Raw genomic sequence first — 19,921 nt, 5'->3', positions numbered from 1 at the left:
TGACCAGAAAAGGAGAATCAATAGGCAAAACATTATCATAAATAGTTCATTTTGAAGCATGACACTGCTCCCTGTAACCCTACTGCCCTAGGCAGTAGCCCACTGCTGCCTATGTAGTTAATACAATCCTGGATGTCACTGACTTTGCCTGCTATGGCAGTCTCAGAGTATAATCATAACTGTTCATTTTTGGATAAAATTGTGACTTATATGACTCAAGGGACTGTTTGTTCTGTTCTTGGTTGTCAGTGATTGTTATCCTGTTTTTCCATGTACGTATTAGTGAGAGTGACATCTAAGGACATCATTTATTCAACAGGCTTAAATAAAGTATTTCAATAAAATAAAAAAACAAAAAACATAAAGAGAGACTTATTTATTTTATCTGAATTATATTATTAATATAGTACCATTTCATCATGATTTATTAATAATTAACATTCCATTAAAAATACAATTTTTTATACATGTGGAATTCTGTTTATTCACTTTCTTTAACATAAGGATCACCATGACATTTGTAAACATTAGGATCACCAATCCATTCTTAAATGTATCCACATCATCTGGAATGAAAAGCTCAAACAAAGAAATAAAATCTGTTGGTGCTGCAATGCATTATAATAAAAATAGAGAAAGCCAGAGGCCTGGTGTCAGAGATAGATTATGCAGTAATGTATGGATTCACACATTAGTCATAATGTAATGCAATCGATGTGTGTTCAATAAACAACGCAAAATAAGCCTGAAAGTGCTGGTCAATGAATCTTACAAAGTGAAATAAGGTATTTAAGTCTTATACAGGTTTAAATAGAAAAGTCCATATGATTATCACGTGTGGGTTGATTATATAACCTGGGAAAAGGAGTATATAGCCTATTGAACTTATGATCAATTCAAATACCCAATTAGGGAAGTAAATAAAAAAAAATCCACCTGCATTTGATTGGATGATTGGAGTGAACACAGTTTAACTGGGTTAAATGAACATTTAACTCTGCTAGTAAATTATCCTCAATAAGAACATATATTACATATTAGCTTGAATAGTAAACATTTGTGCATTTTATTTCCATAAAAATAGTCCAGAAGATAACTTACTGTCTGTTAAAATGTCAGTACACTAGAAGATTATACACTTTTCCCAAAATATCTTACTATCAAATCTGTATCAGATTTGGCCATGCAGGGTTTTTCCCAAATGTTAAACTTCTGAATCCCTTCATGTAACAGTCCCATAACTTTCACTATGCCTTGTCATCTTATTGCATTACTGCTACTTTACCATTGTATTGTTGGACTTTTCATTTGTATTTGAACTGTATTTGGTCATTAAAACTCAAACATTTTTGTAAAACATACTTCTGGATCCCAAATTCAGGACTGTGATTTACTGTGCAGAAACAGGCTAAATAGACTCCAAAAAGGTCTGGTCATTAGGAAATAATTAGAATAGATCTCCTTGTGTATAGCCAGCATGAGGGAAGCCTCTACTAGGAAAGCATGAAAGCAGCTATTGCTTCTGAAAATATCAGTTCCCTGGCTAATGGATTCAGTACTTTCTTAATCTCTGACCTGAAACATGTGGAAATTTATATTTAATCTAATTTTTATTGTGTTTTTTTTCCAGAATGAAGAAAAGAGTTACAATCTGTTTATTATCCAAAATACAAAAGTCTGGGTGGGGACACATGTTCCATGTGTCAAGGTCCTACCTTTTCCCAGAGGTTATGCTGCTCCATGTGCTGGCATCCATCTTGGGTTTCTGCAGAACATGGTGGGAGCCTTTTATGCTTTCAGGCCTCTGCGGTCCATCCCCCAGAGGGGTGTGGTTGATCACATTTAAGCCTGTTGTCTGCACTTGCTCTTTGCATTAGTGGCTTGTATGTTCGTGTTGCAGCAAGCTCTGTTTCTACTCTCGTGGTTCTCCGGGAAACTGACTCGGCTTGGACTAGACTATTCTCAGCGTTATCCCTTTATCTGACCTCCCGTTGCTGAACCCGGCTTGTGACCTGTATATTCTTGTCTACCGTTCTGTACTGTCTGTCCCGCTGTTATCGACCCGGCCTGCCCGACTACGCTATTGTCTTATCTGGTTCCTACCAGCTATACGCCATTGGCGGCGGCCATTACCACAGCTGGGGTGACTCGGGGGCCGCGACCTGGTCCCTGGCTGCGTCAAGTCCATCCCCACCATAAGGGGCCCTGGTGAAGGGCAGCCTGGGGCTTAGACTCCGCGCCCTGAGGGACTCCGGTCTGTGGGTGGTGGTTGTCGTCAGTCAGTGTGTGACCCTGCCATTAGGCCTGCTTGTCCATTCCACAGCTCCTGCCCTGACACCATGTTTATGTCAAAATTGAGGAATCCAGGAAAAGTATGAAGAGAAAAGTTATACAAAACATGACATGTATGTGAAAAAGTCTTAGTAGCAGTCATATTGGCGTCACATTATAAAAGTCAGTAGTTGAAAAACAGTTGACCATTGGTGTATGGTAAAAGAACAGCTGAAAATTGTTGACTGTAGCTGATATATTTTTCGCATCATTTAAACAATAATGGGAAAGCAAAGTCTGCCATCTTTTACCCAATGGAGTGTGTATTTTACTTATGCATATATATATATATATATATATATATATATATATATATATATACTATATGTACACTATATGAATGAGAACTGCAGAGTGCCTATAAAATTGAAGGGCAAGAAACAACTTTTCAATAAGTGTAAGCACAGACTGTGTCAAGTGTCTCTTGTTCACTGCGGTTCATACATACTCTATCCCTTGATTCCCTTATATTCACCTTGTCTGTGCTCCCTCCCCAACCCACCCCTGTTGCTGTTATTATCATTTCCCAATGCTTTCAGGAATAGGGGTGCATACAACCTGCTCCCCTGTGACAGTACTTAGCGGCCAGTTGCTAGATTCATGCACCGTCACATGACTTAGGGAGTGATGTCACCATTCCTCTGGGTCACAGACTCTGCTTATTTCAATACTGGCTTCAACAGAAAAAGAGCAGTGAAAGAGCATAGTCGAGGTCAGTATATAAAGGTTGGGGGCCCCTTTGCAGAGTCTCTTAATGTGCAAAGTGACAGTATCCCTTTATGCTTGTTTATTTCTAGAAAGTAATTTAACAAAATAAATTCCCCCTAAATTCACCCTAATTTGGAAATAGCATTAACTTTGAGCAGCTGTTAGAAAAGATTGTATCTACATGATAAACCATTTATATTTTTTTGTTTCCTCTTGCTGTAACATCCACTTCTTTTTGCTGAGGTTTGGAGTGTGCTGGTCTATTGAGGTCTAGGAAGTTGAGCCTCAAGGGGCTGGTTAAAGACCCATGGGGTGATTCGGAATGTCCATGGGAAAAAAAAGAGGGAGGAGGGAGAACCCTTATAGTGTAGTGAGTGCCTCAAATAAAGCGCTTACCTCAAAGAGGTTTCACAATAGAAAAAAAATGACTTACATCTGCTGACGTATTGAATTACCAGGTAGAAGCACGTAACCTTCCATGAGCTTAGGTGGACAATAACGTGTCTCCATGTAGGATTATAAAGGTTGATCTTAATGTGTCAGGGGTCCCAATCCTGTGGAGTTCTCAGAGAGGTGCGGAACTAGGTGAGTTAGGAGCCTGGGCCTGGGAGGTCCAAGCGGCAGAGGAGCTCATTGTCATGTGGTTAAAGATGGATAGGAGTTATCTGGTATTATGAACATTAAATTTACATTAAACCACAGGGCACCATCCCTCTTCTCATTAGGAGCATGCCCTGACATTGTCAGGCATGCATACAAGTACATGGGGGCCATACAAAGTACTGAGTACCATTTTGAGTTGCTGCAATGGAATTTCAGCAAAATGGACTAGCCAGCTTCATCAGTTTTTCACTTTGATTTTTGGGGTGTCTTTGAATTCAGTCCTCTGTAGGTTGATTGTTTTAATTTTCATCAAATAATGGGGCATCCTTACGTTCCTAACACAATACCCAGTACATATCAGTATAGATATCCAGCATATTTTTCCCTATTGAGATCTGATGTGTTTTCAAAGTGTTCCGCCCCTTGATGACGTCGGTGTGACGAAACCGGTTGGGCGTAGCCTATTTGATGTGGACGTTAGAGAGCCTTGCTGGTCTGTGCTGTATGGGAGAGATCTGCGCTGAGCGTTAACTGTATCTCAACCCTTTTTTGTGATTGAAGCTGGTGTCTGTTGGACACCTTGTTTTGTACTGCATGCTCTCATGGAGGTTTGAGAAAGAGTGGAGAAGTTCATCATAAGAGCTTGGGCTGCAAAGTTGTTTGGCTGTGATTATTATCTGGAAGTATCTGAAACATCACCATATCTATTTGGTCATCGGGTTCATTGCTCCCAGAGCACAAGCGCTGTTGCTGGTTTATAATCTGACCAGCCATTAGCTCTGGTGAGTTCATTTAATCTCCTTTGGTGGTGGATTTCTCACAATTGGTTCAAGTCACTGAAGATATATATATTTTTTTGGACACTAATTTATGTTTGGACACTATAATTTATTTAAAACACTAATGTTTTTTGGATGATGACATACACTTTTGTATAAGTTTGTTATTAGCGCATACCTTTTAATTTGGAGATGTCTCATCAGACCTGCTACATAAACCTCTTTTTTGGCCCAATGATCCGGATTTCTTTATGCACATCCGTTTGAGCCCTGGTCAGGATCCCTACTGTTCTCTGGTCCATGCTCGGCCCTTCCATCTCATGTGGTTTGTCCACTGTTGCAGTAAACACACCCTTCACTGACAACTGACCAGCACCATCCTGGACCATAGCAGCAGAAATGCTTCCCACCTGGCTGTTAGGAGGTGAAACCTTTGACTCATTTTCCATTTCTCCAAAACTTCTCTCAAATACATTGACAGGTAGTCCAGCAGCATACCCTGATACAACTTTTAACACCATCAACAAATTCAGAAACAAACAACTTTCTTGTTTCTGTTTGATCTGTACAGCCAGCCATTCGGTGCTCCACCTAGTGGTACTCTGCAGTATCAGACCATCCGACTGTGGAGGAGACACCCCAGTATACATTGGTTGTACATTCCAAAGTTCAAGCATCTCCTTTAATACTTTGGTTACAACCCAACCACTTGACTCTAAACCTAAGACCTTCCTGACCATATTTAGGGCACTGGGAACGCTGAGAGACTCACCTGCTGAGACTTGAGAAGTTGAAATTTTTAAAGGGACCTCCTCCAAGCTGGAGATAACCACAGCCTGGTGCTCCACCAGAGCGCTGCCATGTGCTGGGCTCACTCTCAAAGTCTCAGACTCAGCATCCACAAGCTGCCTCCGATCATTCCCAGTGACAACATCATTTTGACACTCCATGCCAACATCACTTTTGTGGGTCACAGACAAAGTCTCTGCTGTATACACGCCCTTATCTATAGGCTGTTCTATAGATCCTCCTGCTGGCACAGTAGAAACAGTGTCCACCTTATTTTTTTTTCATAAAAACCTCATCTATCAATGAGATTAGCCTTTTACCCCAACTATCCCAATCCATTGTATATGTGCTCAATTCGCCAGTGCTCCTCAGCACCGATCCATCCGCCCAAGGAGACACATAAGAATAGACGGGCTTAGTTGCAGATCCATTGCACAAATCACTCTGGATCACATCAGACTTGGGTAACACCTGTTTTCCTACTGCAGGTTGCAATACCTCACATCCACCACTTTGCTCTGGTGGTGCTTCCTGAATTACCCACACACTTGCATTTTTGCCAGGCTGCATTAACCCGCTGTTCACCTGAACACTTTCAGTATTAATAGATTGCACCAACACACTCCTATGACAAGGTGCAGTTCCACTCTGCTCCACCAGAGTGACATCGCAGTTGTCCAGGGCAACCTCCGGCTCCAATACACGGAGAACCCTGGAGATGTCTAAGGACACCTGTGCTGTCTTACCCCCAGTTGCTACGGGAAATGACCCATCTTTAATTACAGCTTTTGTACTGCAAGAGCTCGGGGTTTTCCCAACAGCAGTACATTTCTCATCAACAACATTTTTAGCTCTTGTAGGCTGTACTATCCCACTACCAACCTGTGACTGGCACACATTAGTGACATCACTTTCTTTTTGAGAACCAGGCACAGGTTTTACTTTAACCTCTAATTCCCCACTGTACAAGGCACTGCACAGGGAAAAGTCACTTTCAAAAGCACATTCAGTGGCCCAACTAACTGGGGTCACTCCTACATCAGAATGGACAGTCTCATAACCAGTCCTTCTCAACATGACAGTCCCAGCCATGGTTTTATCACACACAGTCTTACCCACCACAGTAGTAGGTGTCACTACTTCATTTGAGTGAGTCGTCTCATAAACGCATCCTCAACTGCACTTTCCTTGGCAACTTTTCCCTTGTCCCAAGGTGAAGCAATAGATGCCCTCATAGGCTCCATGGACTCTCTGGCACCCCCTGCAGGCCCAACAGGAACTTCCTCCCTGTTGCCAGAGGCGGCTGCCAACATTTTCAAACAAGAATCTGGGCTTGATGTTGTAGACATTTGCTCAGTATCAGCGGTATTCCAGAGTCTGGGACAGGAAAAGATCCCATGCCCCCACTGACCACATTCCATGCAGGGTATATTTCTACACTTCTCTTTATTGGGATACTGAGCCACATCTCCAATGCAGCTCCTCCTTCCAGGCAATATTTTTTTCTCCGGTCGCCATGGGAGATTGCACTCTCCAAGCAGAACTTCGCTGGCTAACACGATGTATTGGCTCCTCTTGATGCCACTTGTCATGATCCTTGTACGACATAGCCCCCTGTACACAGACAGCCCGACTGGCCTCCTCTGTGTTGCTATGGGCCTTCACTCTTGGTCCTGGCCTCTGGTCAGCCCCTCTCTTTGCACATAGCATAGGCTTCTCTCTGCTGGACCAACTCTCAAGCCGTGACACATTCACATTTTTCACAACAGCTACTGGTTTAACTGCAGCAACGTTGCCAGGGGCAACAACACCCCTCTCCCAGGTACAGACATCCTGCAGCTCTCTCCTTGCACTGAAGGTTGACTTGCTTTCCTCTGTAGGTTGGTTCAATGCTGCCAGGTGCCGCTTGCACCAGTCCACAGCAGACTCACCCACATCTAAATTTCCCGGCTTGGCTGGGGCATGCGGTATATAACCCCCTAGCCACAGGGCTCTCTCTCTCATTTCAGCAAACATTGCCTCCTTTTTCTGTTTTGACCACTCCATCTTCGCAGTCATGCACACAGCAGTGTGTTACACAGTTCAGCAACACCATGGAACACTGTCTCTTTAAGGCAAAGTCCTTATCTTTAGCAGATTCTGCTCACCTGCACATACATATAGTGCAGACTTATGCACCAAACACAGTTCATATAACTGATGAACTTACTTCAATCACCGGGATCTCCAATTCTGCCTGCATCCTCCACCATATGTGGGAACTCGCTTCAAAGTGGTAGAGCTTTTCATTTAAAGCACACAGCGACTCGCTTCTTTAAGGGCCTTTTTAGCCCACTTTTATTTAAATGAAAGTTCAAATGTCCCATAAGATAAAGCTTCCCACGCAGGGGTATCCACCATCAAACAAAACAACGATTCAGCCTCCTGGCTTATACTTAGCTTGATGTCTGTCTCCTGCAGACTTCTTCAAGAAATATGGCTCTTGCACAAAGCTGGCCTCTAGCACACAGCTAGTCTCTTGCAGCCCCTTGCTGCTTTTGGCTTCCACCTCTCCTTGGTGGAGCCCTCCTGACTCCTGTCTGCTGGGGTGGAGCCCTCCTGACTCCTATCTGCCGGGGTGGAGCCCAGAACTCTGGTCCTGACTCTATCTAAAGGCCTGCACACACCTGTGCAATCAGTCTCCTGTCCATTCCCAAAACCTGGTCCCAGGATTGGAGATTTCATCCCTCCCAGATCTCTTTGAAATCTCCAGGCTCCAGATCCCAAAATGGACCTTACAAACAAAGGAGGAAAGTGAAAAGCCACTTTCCTCCGTATCAAACACTTACCCTGGAGCCCCTCAACCTGCCTTGTTGAGAATCCTGGGTGGCAGATCGCCACACTGTCACAATATGTATGTGTATTATGTTCATCCTGAACTGAAGAAGTGGCAGTTTAAAGCCATGAAATGTATATTTTTGGTTAAACAAAGCAAATTTGATGTTCATTATTCCAGATGACTGTGGTCAATCTTTAACACACTATAATGGACATCTCTGCTACTCAGACCAGTGACGGGTCCTTTTGCCTGTCTCTCCTACCGCATCTACTTATTTTTCTGTTTTGAATTTTAGGTTGATAGTGAATACATTACCTGTACCAAATATATTTAATTAGTTTACAAATCATAACACAAATTCTGATATAATTTAGGGTTTAAAAACACAGTATTATCTAACCTTGTAACCTTGTAATTTCAAGTGTGAAATGAACGGATAGAAATATAGGTGTTACACATTTTAAAATAAACCAAATTATAAGTTAAGTTGCAGAGAGCTAATCTCTTTTTTGTGGATTTAGTGAATGTTACATTTAAAGAAATAAAAGTATCTCATTCTTCATCTCTCAGCCCTTTTTATTGGAATAATCATGAATGATATTTGACATGTTTATCAGCTGGCTCAGGCACTAAAATTGCTGATGCTCTAGATAGAGATTTTAAAATTGTTTCAGCTAGAATACAACTTTTCAAGCGTATATTTGCATCTAAAGGATATAAGGAATTTCCCTTGCATGCAGGCAGAGGCTGCATTACAGAAATAAGATAAAGGAATTTGATACATAAGCCTCACATAACGTTATATTGCCCTTTAAGCCTTACTAAAAGAGATTCTCCCCGTAAAATTTTTAAACATTTATTGCAGTGGTATATGTCTCCCAAGGCAAAGCTCAGCTCCCCGTGCCATTTGTTTGATTTGGAAAGTCCTCATGCCAATTTTTACAACAAAAACCAAGATGTCACAAAAACATCATTTAGTGGCATCTTAAATGGTAATTTGAATTTTGTGTTTGTACCTCCTACAGATGTGGCGTCTAACAGGCAGGGTTATGACATAAACATGTTATTTAAAGGAACTTTGTATTTATAATGCTGCCCTTTAAGCTTCAGTAAATGAGCTGTTACCCACCAAATGGTATTTTTTAAACCTTTTTTTGCATTTGTACATGCCCTTCATGTCAATGCCTAGCTCCCCATGCCCTTTGTTTTACTATCCCTTGCCTATTAGCCTTGAAAGTAGAAATTGACTTAAATGGGGTTTTCTTTAAAGTTCTCAGTTTGCTGATTTTTGAACACATTCTCTGAACCTGCCGTCAAATTAAACCCAAGCAAATTCTCTCATCATTTTTTTTTATTTATATAATAAATATTCCTGTGACACAGGATTCACAGAGCGTTATAATTATATTATTATTTTAAAGGAGTTTATTAAGATCCATAATTTGTGCAGTACAATCACATTTCAGGACAAAAGGGTTAGGAGGGCCTTGTTTGTGAAAGCTTACAATATAGTGAAGGACAAGTGATACAAAAAATAATAATTGTGTGGGGATGAGTTGTTTGGGAAAAATAAATTCAGTTCTTAGCTAGAGGTGGGATAGATTGTAGTATACAAGTACCACAACCAGGGGTGGACTGACAACTCATAAGGCCCCCGGGCAATAGGGGATCATGGGGCCCCTGTGTCCTTGCCCACACTCAAAAAATCCTATAAAAGGTACCAGGGGCATTTCATGGGGCTCCCTACTGACCCCGGGCCATCGGGCAGTGCCCGAGTGCTCGAATGGTCAGTCCGCCCCTGACCACAACACAATATATTCAACACTGGGGTTGAATACAGTGTATGTCTCTACTTGCATGCTATATTGTATCCTGGAGCAAGATGTACTCCCCTGCATACAGAGTGTAAACTCAAGAAACTGATACTACGGGCTTGGAGCAGTGCTAATCTGTTGTGGTAGATGTGGGATAGGCTTGCCTAAACAGATGAGGTTTTAGGGATTGCCTAAAGGCAGAGTATAAGACAGCCATACAGATTAAGGTAGAGTGTTCCAGAGGCTTGAGGAGGCTCAAGAGAAGTCCTGGATGTGAGCATGGGAAGAGGTGACAAGGGAGAGAGCAGGAGGAGCGAATAGGATGGTTTTGTTGATATTTTAAAACAAAGTTGGTGATGTAGCTAAGAGTAATTAGAAGCCAGTGAAGGGATTGGTAAAGAGGGGTGAAGGACACTGAGTGTGTAGTAACTGAAGTGACTGGAGTAGTTGTGAAGTAATGGGGTTCAGGGGGTAGGTGATGAGGTGGACATCATAGAAAAGCTTAACAACTTCCTTTGTAGTGACAGAAGTGTCAAAAGAGGTGAGAGCTGAATGAGGTGGCAGCTATGGTACACTATATTGCCAAATGTATTGGGACACCCCTCTAACTCATTGGATTCAGGTGTTCCAATCACCTCCATGGCCCCAGGTGTATAAAATCAAGCACCTAGGCATGCAGACTGTTTCTACAAACATTCGTGAAAGAATGGGTCTCTCTCAGAAGCTCAGTGAATTCATGTGTGGTACAGTGATAGGTAGCCACCTGTGCAATAAGTCCATCTGTGAAATGTCCTTGCTACTAAATATTCCACGGTCAACTGTTAGTGGTATTATAGAAAAGTGGAAGCAACTGGGAACAACAGCAGCTCATCCATGAAGTGGAAGGCAATGTAAAATGACACAATGGGGTCAGCGCATGCTGAAGCGCACAGTGCACAGAAGTCACCAACTGTCTGAAGAGTCAATAGCTAAAGACCTCCAAACTTCATGTGGTCTTCAGATTAGCACAACAGCAGTGTATAGAGAGCTTCATGGAATGGGTTTCCATGGCTGAGCAGCTGCATCCAAGCCTTACTTCACCAAGTGCAATGCAAAGTGTCAGATGCAGTGGTGTAAAGCACTGGACTCTAGAGCAGTGGAAACGTGTTCTCTGGAGTGACGAATCACATTTTTTTGTCTGGCAAATTGATAAACATATCTGGATTTGGTGGTTGCCAGGAGAACGGTACTTGCCTGACTGCATTGTGCCCAGCGTAAAGCTTGGTGGAGGGGGGATTATGGTGTGTGGGGTTGTTTTTCTGGGGTTGGGCTTGGCCTCTTATTTCCAGTGAAGGGAACTCTTAAAGTATCAGCATACCAAGATATTTTGGACAATTTAATGCTCCCAACTTTGTGGGAACAGTTTGGGGATGGCTCCTTCCTGTTCCAACATGACTGCGCACCAGTGCACAAAGCAAGGCCCATAAAGACATGGATGAGCGAGTTTGAGGTGGAGGAACGTGACTGGCCCACACAGAGTCCTGACCTCAACCAGATAGAACACCTTGAATGAATTAGAGTGGAGACTGCCAGCCAGGCCTTCTCGTCCGACATCAGTGCTGACCTCACAAATGCGCTTCTGGAAGAATGGTCAAACATTCCCATAGACACACTCCTAAACCTTGTGGACAGCCTTCCCAGAAGAGCTGAAGCTGTTATAGCTGCAAAGGGAGGGCCAACTCAATTTATGAACCCTATGGATGAAGACTGGGATGCCATTAAAGTTCATATGCATTTAAAGGCAGGCGTCCCATTACTTTTGGTAACATAGTGTATGTTAATTGACATACCTGGACAATGGCAATCCCTTAAAAATTGCATCTGTTTTGACTTTGAAATGACTGTCAAGTCCTGGACAGTGAATGAGTTAGTGGATAGTGACAGTGAAGAAGGAAGTAAAGGTGGAAAATAGTCGAAGAGGACTGGATGAAACAAGAGCGATGAAATAGGTATGCTTGTAGCAATTTAGTTTTTGGGAATGCAATCCTTTGTGCTTATAACTTCCAGAACCCCTTCCCCATGTTTACTGGAGATGAAGTAGAGGGGTAAGTGTTTATAGCTTAATTGAAGAGAAAAGTCTAAAGTGACAGTGCTGCTCCTTCATAGCAGAAAGAGTGATTCCACCATAGGGCGTGAAGTGTGTTACTGGCAGGATCGTCAGGTGAGAATAAGTGGGAAAAATGTCTGAAAAAAAAGAAAAGTAATTACAATATCAAATGATTATAAATTGATATAACATCATTTTAACACAAAGGAAAACTATGAAAGTGTTGATTTGGATAAACATTTTTGGAGAAATAATGTAATAGTGGTGTTTGGGCTGGCTATATATATATCATTGTCTTATGGCACTTCAAATGTCATATCCAGCCACATTGCTGCTATTGGTTCACGCACCTTTAATATTCTAAGCAGACATAAAAATGAGAAAGATAACTATTCATTAATACTCTGTATTCATCTCATGTAACAGCAATAGTTTTTGACAAGTGCCAGAAGTAGATCAATAAAGATGTCATAGAATTCTACACAGACAAGTCACTTCTTTTACTATGAAAGCCTAGCTCAGACTTGATATATTTTCTGGTTTTGCTGCATGAATACATTGCATGATCAATCTCAGGATTTTTTCCTGTTGTTATGGCTTTGTCTTGTTTATTGGTAGACCAAATACACTGCACATGACTCAGACTGGAAAAAAAAACAGATTAAAAATATTGCCTACCATTATTTTTCTTTGAAATTCAATAGTTTCAAGCAATTTAAGCTGTATTAGTAAAGATTTGTGTTTAAGTATAGGAGGTATATTAAAAAGCAGTCTATAGAAGTGTGTGTTATTACTCCCTGAAGTTACTGGTAAAGAATATCATTGCTTTATTTTGTCTGATGGAATCAAATGTTATGAGAAACTGAAAGCACATTTTGTGATATTGATAGGGGTGTATTAAATGTCTAAAATACAGTTTTAGAGCAGTCTTACTTGCTGATGCTGCTTTATAAAAGAATACAAAGTTTGGGTGAAAATGTGTGCAGATTTTTAAAAATGCATTCATTTGTTATTATTAACCAAACTGAAGGCCTGATTTACTAAATTTGAGATCATATTGCCAGAAAGTAGGAGGAGGAGGTAGTGAGTAAGGATGAGCTTATGGGGATCCCTGTGAGTGAGCATATGGTCATGTCCATAACCTGGCTTGAACTGAACTAAGGTATGTTCAGCTTGTCACTAGTAGTGAGCAGTGTTCACCCACCTGAACCATCAGATTATATATGCTTGCAAATACATGTATTTTCATTTTCTTTTGCTATACTAGAGAGGTATCCATCAACATAATCAAGATCAATGACTCAGCAAGTCAGCTTATGACCTTAGTGAATTAGACATCTAAAGGTTCATATACACAGTAAGGTTATCATATCTTGGCTTTACCTTAGGCAGATCAATCAAATAGAATATACTTTGAATACAAGTTAATTATCCAAATTTATGCACTGCATAAAGACGGATGTGTGATATTGTCAGGGCAGGGGCCGAGGAACGGACAGGCAGGCCTAACAATGTAACGCACTGGCTGACGACAACCACCACCCACAGACCGAAGTCCCTCAGGGCGCGGAGTCTAAGTCCCAGGCTGCCCTTCACCAGGGCCCCTGATGGTGGGGATGGACTTGACGCAGCCAGGAACCAGGTCGCGGCCCCCGAGACACCTCAGCTGCGGTAATGGCCGCCGCCAATGGCGTGTAGCTGGTGGAAGAGACAAAAGAGTGGTCAGACAAGCCGGGTCAACAACAACAGGACAAAACAGTACAGGACAGCAGACGAGAATCACAGGTCACGAGCCGGGTTCAGCAACAGAGGGTCAGATCAAGGGAGAATACAAAGAATAGTCAAGTAACAAGCCGAATCAGATACCAGGAGAGTCACGAGAGTCAGAACAGAGTAATAGCAACACAAAGACACAAGACACAAGTGCAAAGAGCATGTGCGGGCCACAGGCTTATATGTCATCAGCCACACCCCTCTGGGGGATGGACCACAGAGACCTGAAGGCATAAAAGGATCCCCATCATGCACAGCAGAATCCAAGATGGACGCCAGCACATGGAGTAACATAACCTCAGGGAAAAGGTAGGACCTTGACAGTACCTCCTCCTCAAGGGCCCCTCCCCCTCCGCGGCTCAACAAAAGGTTTCTGAGGAAAGCGGGTATGAAAAGCGCGGAGGAGGTCAGGAGCATGGACATCCGCGGAAGGAACCCAGGAACGCTCCTCGGGACCATAACCGCGCCAATGAACCAGGAACTGTAATCGACCTCGCACCAATCGAGAGTCCAGGATCCGGCTCACCTCATACTCCTCATGACCGTCAACCCGGACAGGACGGGGCCGAGGCAGAGAGGTAGTGAAGCGATTGCAGATCAGAGGTTTCAACAGGGAAACATGAAAGATATTGGAGATCCGCATCCCAGACGGAAGGGCAAGGGCATTGGCCACCGGATTCACTTTGCGGAGAATGCGGAAAGGACCGACAAAACGGGGAGCTAGTTTGGGTGTGGGCACCCGAAGATTGAGGTTGCGAGTAGACAACCACACACGATCGCCGACCTGGTATGAAGGAGCGGGCAACCGTCTGCGATCAGCCTGGAACTTCTGGCGCTGAGCTGAGTCCCTCAAGGCCCTCTGGATCTGCCCCCATGAAGAACGCAGGGCAGCAAGATGGTTCTCCACAGCCGGAATGTCCTGTGGTGAGAACCTCTCAGGTAATACCGCGGGTTGGAACCCATAGTTGGCCATGAAAGAAGACATCCCGGAGGAGGAGTTGACCGCAGAGTTCCTGGCAAACTCTGCCCAAGGCAGGAGATCGGCCCAATCGTCCTGATGGTCTGAAATATAACACCGAAGGAATTGTTCTAAGGCCTGATTGGAACGCTCCACAGCCCCATTGGACTGCGGGTGGTAGGCTGAAGAAAAGGAGAGACTAATACCCAACTGGGAGCAGAAGGCGCGCCAGAATCTGGACACGAAATGACTCCCGCGGTCCGAGACAATCACCTTAGGCAACCCATGCAGGCGAAAAATCTCCCTGGAAAAGACCGTGGCCAGTTCTTGCGCTGTGGGTAATTTCCTGAGTGGAATGCAATGGCACATCTTGGAAAACAGATCGACGATCATGAGGATGACCGTATGACCCCGAGACACCGGGAGGTCTACAATAAAGTCCATACCTAGATGTGACCAAGGACGCTCCCCATTGGGAATGGGTTGCAGAAGACCCAAAGGGAGATGCCGTGGAGACTTATTCTGGGCACAGATCGAACATGCCGCTACATAAGAGGCAATGTCGGCACGGAGGGTTGGCCACCAGAATAAGCGAGAGACGACCCAACACAGCTGGTTCTTCCCCGGATGCCCGGCAGTTTTGGCGTTATGGTAGGTACGCAGCAGGCGGGTGCGCAATCCCTCGGGTACGAAACATCTACCCTCCGGCTTCCCGGGAGGAGCATCCGTTTGAGCCGCCAAAATCTGCTCCCCAAGAGGAGAGGTCAGACTGGTGCGAATGGCAGCCAGGATCTGATCTGGAGGTATAAGTGAGATTGGCTCAGAGTCTTCCCTGGACAACTCAGAGTATTGCCGTGATAACGCATCAGCCCTGACATTCTTGGAACCAGGCAAATATGAAACCACATAGTTGAAGCGTGACAAGAACAGAGCCCATCTGGCCTGGCGGGGTGTCAATCTCTTGGCCTCCGAAAGATAAGTCAGGTTCTTGTGATCGGTAAGAATGAGGACCGGAACTGCGGAACCCTCGAGCAGGTGCCTCCACTCCTTGAGAGCCAGGATGATGACCAACAAATCCTGATCTCCAATCTGGTAGTTGCACTCTGCAGAGGAAAGCTTCCTGGAGTAGAACCCGCAGGGAAGTAGGGGTCCATCGGGCGACCGACGCTGAGACAGGAGAGCCCCTACTCCCGTCTCGGAAGCATCAACCTCGAGGACGAAGGGCAACCCAGGATTGGGATGTGAAAGAATCGGAGCCGAAGCAAATGCGGCTTTCAGAGCCTCGAAAGCTATGATGGCCTCGGATGGCCACTCGTGAGGGTTACTCCCCTTCCTGGTTAGGTCAGAGAGAGGCTTTGCCAATGTGGAGAAGTTCCTGATGAACTTCCGATAGTAGTTGGCAAAACCCAGAAAGCGCTGAATGGGCCGAAGACCATTGGGATGAGGCCACTGCAGAACCGCAGCAACCTTCTAAGGGTCCATGGAAAATCCCTCTGCGGAAATTATGTAGCCCAAAAAGGCAATTTGGGATCGATGGAACTCGCACTTCTCGAGTTTACAAAAGAGTCCGTTCTCACGCAATCGTTGCAGCACCTGCTTGACGTCCTGGACATGAGACTCCATGGAGGTAGAGTAAACCAAGATGTCATCCAGGTAAACCACTACGCACTGCTGCAACAAATCACGAAGGACATCGTTTATGAATTCCTGAAAAACCCCGGGCGCATTACACAATCCGAAGGGCATCACCAGGTATTCGTAGTGCCCGGTTCTGGTGTTAAACGCGGTCTTCCACTCATCCCCCTGTCTGATCCGTACGAGGTTGTACGCCGCCCTAAGGTCGAGTTTGGTAAAGACTGTTGCTCCCTTAAGGCGGTCGAACAACTCAGAAATCAAAGGAATCGGATATGCATTTTTAATGGTAATCCGATTGAGACCCCTATAATCGCTGCAGGGCCTCAATTCCCCACCTTTCTTCTTTACGAAAAAAAAACCTGCTCCTGCTGGAGAAGTAGACTTACGAATGTGCCCCCGGGAAAGCGCATCCACAACGTACTCCTCCATGGCCTTATTCTCCGCAACCGAGAGAGGGTACACCCTGCCCCGGGGAGGAGTGGCCCCGGGTTGCAAGGATATGGCGCAGTCGTAAGGACGATGCGGCGGTAAGGTACCAGCGCGTACCTTATCAAACACGTCCCGGTACTCCCCATAGTCGGTGGGCAACGCAGAGTCCGAGGAGGCACACAATACCTTAACCGGCCCCGGATGCACCCGGCCCCACACTGTGGAGACCATGAGAGAATCTCGGCTGTTTGCCAATTGAAGGTTGGATTGTGCCTCTGGAGCCAGGGATACCCCAAAACCACCGAATAGTGTGGGGAAGAAATCACCTGAAAACAGGCCAACTCCCTGTGAACAGCCCCAATGGCTACCTCTATTGGCAGAGTCTCATGGGTAACCTGCGGCGGCTGCAGGGGCCTGCCATCTATGGCTTCGAGAACCAATGGGGTAGCGCGAGCCTGCAGGGGAATGGAGTGCTGTGCAGCAAACGAGCTGTCCAAGAACAACCCACCGGCCCCAGAGTCTACCAACGCCTGGGCCGTCACCGAGCCCTCCGTCCAAGAAAGGACCACGGTGATCAGTGGCTTATCCTTACGGAACACCGGGGACGAGGAAACTCCACCCAAGATCTGTCCCCGACATGATCTCAGGTGCGAGCGTTTCCCGGACGGACCGGACAAGACTGCCGAAAGTGCCCACCGAGGCCACAGTACAGGCAGCGACCCTCCCGACGCCGAGCGGCCCGCTCCCCCTCGGAAAGGCGAGCAAACCCCAGCTGCATGGGTTCCCCACCAGAAAAGCTATCCCTAGGAGGCATGGGAGGAGAGGGAGGAACGGGTGGGACAGAAAACGCAGGTGCCAGTCGATTGGAAGGCCTCCGCAGGCGTTCCCTGAGTGAAGGCCTCTCCCTGAGCCTGGTGTCAATCAGGATCAGGAAAGAGATGAGCTCCTCCAACACCACAGGCAGTTCCTTAGCTGCAATCTCATCCTTCAATGTGTCAGAAAGACCATGGGAAAACGCAGCCACCAGAGCCTCATTGTTCCAACCGACCTCTGCCGCCAGGGTACGAAACTCTATAGCGTACTTGGCCACGGTCCGTGAACCCTGATGCATGGTCATGAGCAGTTTGGCTGCCGAGGCGGAACGAGCCGGTACGTCGAATACCCTACGGAAGGCATCGACAAAACCAGAAAAATCTTGAATCACCGGGTCGTTCCTCTCCCATAAGGGATTTGCCCAGGCCAAGGCCTTGTCTGAGAGTAGGGAAATTAGGAACCCCACCTTTGACCTCTCAGACGGAAAGGCGTGGGGTATTAATTCAAAATAAATACCCACCTGGTTGAGGAACCCACGACACTGACTAGGCTCACCCCCAAAGCGCTGTGGAAGAGGGGCTGAACCAGTCATACCTCTGGGCGCCGCTGATGCAGCCGTCGAGGTGGTGGACGCAATAGGCGGAGAAGCTGCGGGAGAGACCACCGGAGTAACTACCGGCCTAATAGCACCAGGATCAAGGTGTGCAGTGCGTGCAAGCAGAGTTTACAACGCCTGAGCGAATTGATCCAACAGGTGATCCTGTTGATCGAGTCTGGCGACTAGCATTGGGAGCGAAGGCGTGCATGCACCGTCAGGGTTCATGGCACTTGTGTAATGTTAGGGCAGGGGCCGAGGAACGGACAGGCAGGCCTAACAATGTAACGCACTGGCTGACGACAACCACCACCCACAGACCGAAGTCCCTCAGGGCGCGGAGTCTAAGTCCCAGGCTGCCCTTCACCAGGGCCCCTGATGGTGGGGATGGACTTGACGCAGCCAGGAACCAGGTCGCGGCCCCCTGAGACACCTCAGCTGCAGTAATGGCCGCTGCCAATGGCGTGTAGCTGGTGGAAGAGACAAAAGAGTGGTCAGACAAGCCGGGTCAACAACAACAGAACAAAACAGTACAGGACAGCAGACGAGAATCACAGGTCACGAGCCGGGTTCAGCAACAGAGGGTCAGATCAAGGGAGAATACAAAGAATATTCAAGTAACAAGCCGAATCAGATACCAGGAGAGTCACTAGAGTCAGAACAGAGTAATAGCAACACAAAGACACAAGACACAAGTGCAAAGAGCATGTGCGGGCCACAGGCTTATATGTGATCAGCCACACCCCTCTGAGGGATGGACCACAGAGACCTGAAGGCATAAAAGGATTCCCATCATGCACAGCAGAATCCAAGATGGACGCCAGCACATGGAGTAACATAACCTCAGGGAAAAGGTAGGACCTTGACAGATATACAGTAAAGCTATGGTATAGTGAGAAATACTGTGCAAGCTGATTGCTGTCCACAGACAGAATTTAGGACAAATGTGGATTTTCCCCTAGACATACTCTGTGTCAACTGTAACCAGTCAAGTACAGTAACCCTGATAATTTGTATTCAGTAGTTAATTGTAGCCCAGTAAATATCATTTTCTGATTGGATCCTAGAAGTAAACAAAACAAAATGGTGCCAAGCAACAAATAATGAATCATAAAATGTCCATCCATTTGTCCATTAATTAGTGTTTGAATAGCCAACAGCTGTCTATATGCTTTGGGTCATCGAGAGTTTGAGCCCCAGCAGGGGACATCTTTGAGTGCTTATTTGACCTCATTTGTACAGAAAGGTCAATTTTCCCTGGTACACACAGAATGCAACTTTGAAACTGCCCTGTCTTCACTTGAAGTAGCGTGATTTCAAAGCCGCAGATCAGTACCTCTAATTTCACTGCGGCTTGTAACTTTATTTAACAGAAGGCAATGCAAGCTGCAATGAAATTGGAAAAAAGTAGTGCAGGAATGTTCAAATTGTACTAATCAGGACAGTGCCATAGAAATACATTGGATGCAACTTTAGGTGCAATTTGTAAATTGCAAGTCGCGCTTGAAGTTTCACCAGTGAGAACCAGGTCCTAGGGAGGTGAGTGTACATTTGCACATACAGTAGGCCGTATGCATGCAAGGTGATACTCAGGAAGATTTTATTCTTATCAACATATTAATTTCATCACTGATTCATGGACATATTGATGAGCATTTTATGATTTCTTATTTGTTGTACTGCACCATTTTATTTGTTTATTTGTGTATGTGAGATGAAATCACTATAGGTGTTACAGCTTGCAACATATTTTTTTTTTTTTGGTCACTGTGTATAGAGTGTGGTTGCTC

The sequence above is a fragment of the Staurois parvus genome, unplaced genomic scaffold (genome assembly GCF_062004578.1).
Source record: "Staurois parvus isolate SC_StPar_1 unplaced genomic scaffold, SC_StPar_1.0 ptg000349l, whole genome shotgun sequence".
NCBI classification, from domain to species: Eukaryota; Metazoa; Chordata; class Amphibia; order Anura; family Ranidae; genus Staurois; species Staurois parvus.
This window is presented reverse-complemented; position numbering follows the sequence as displayed.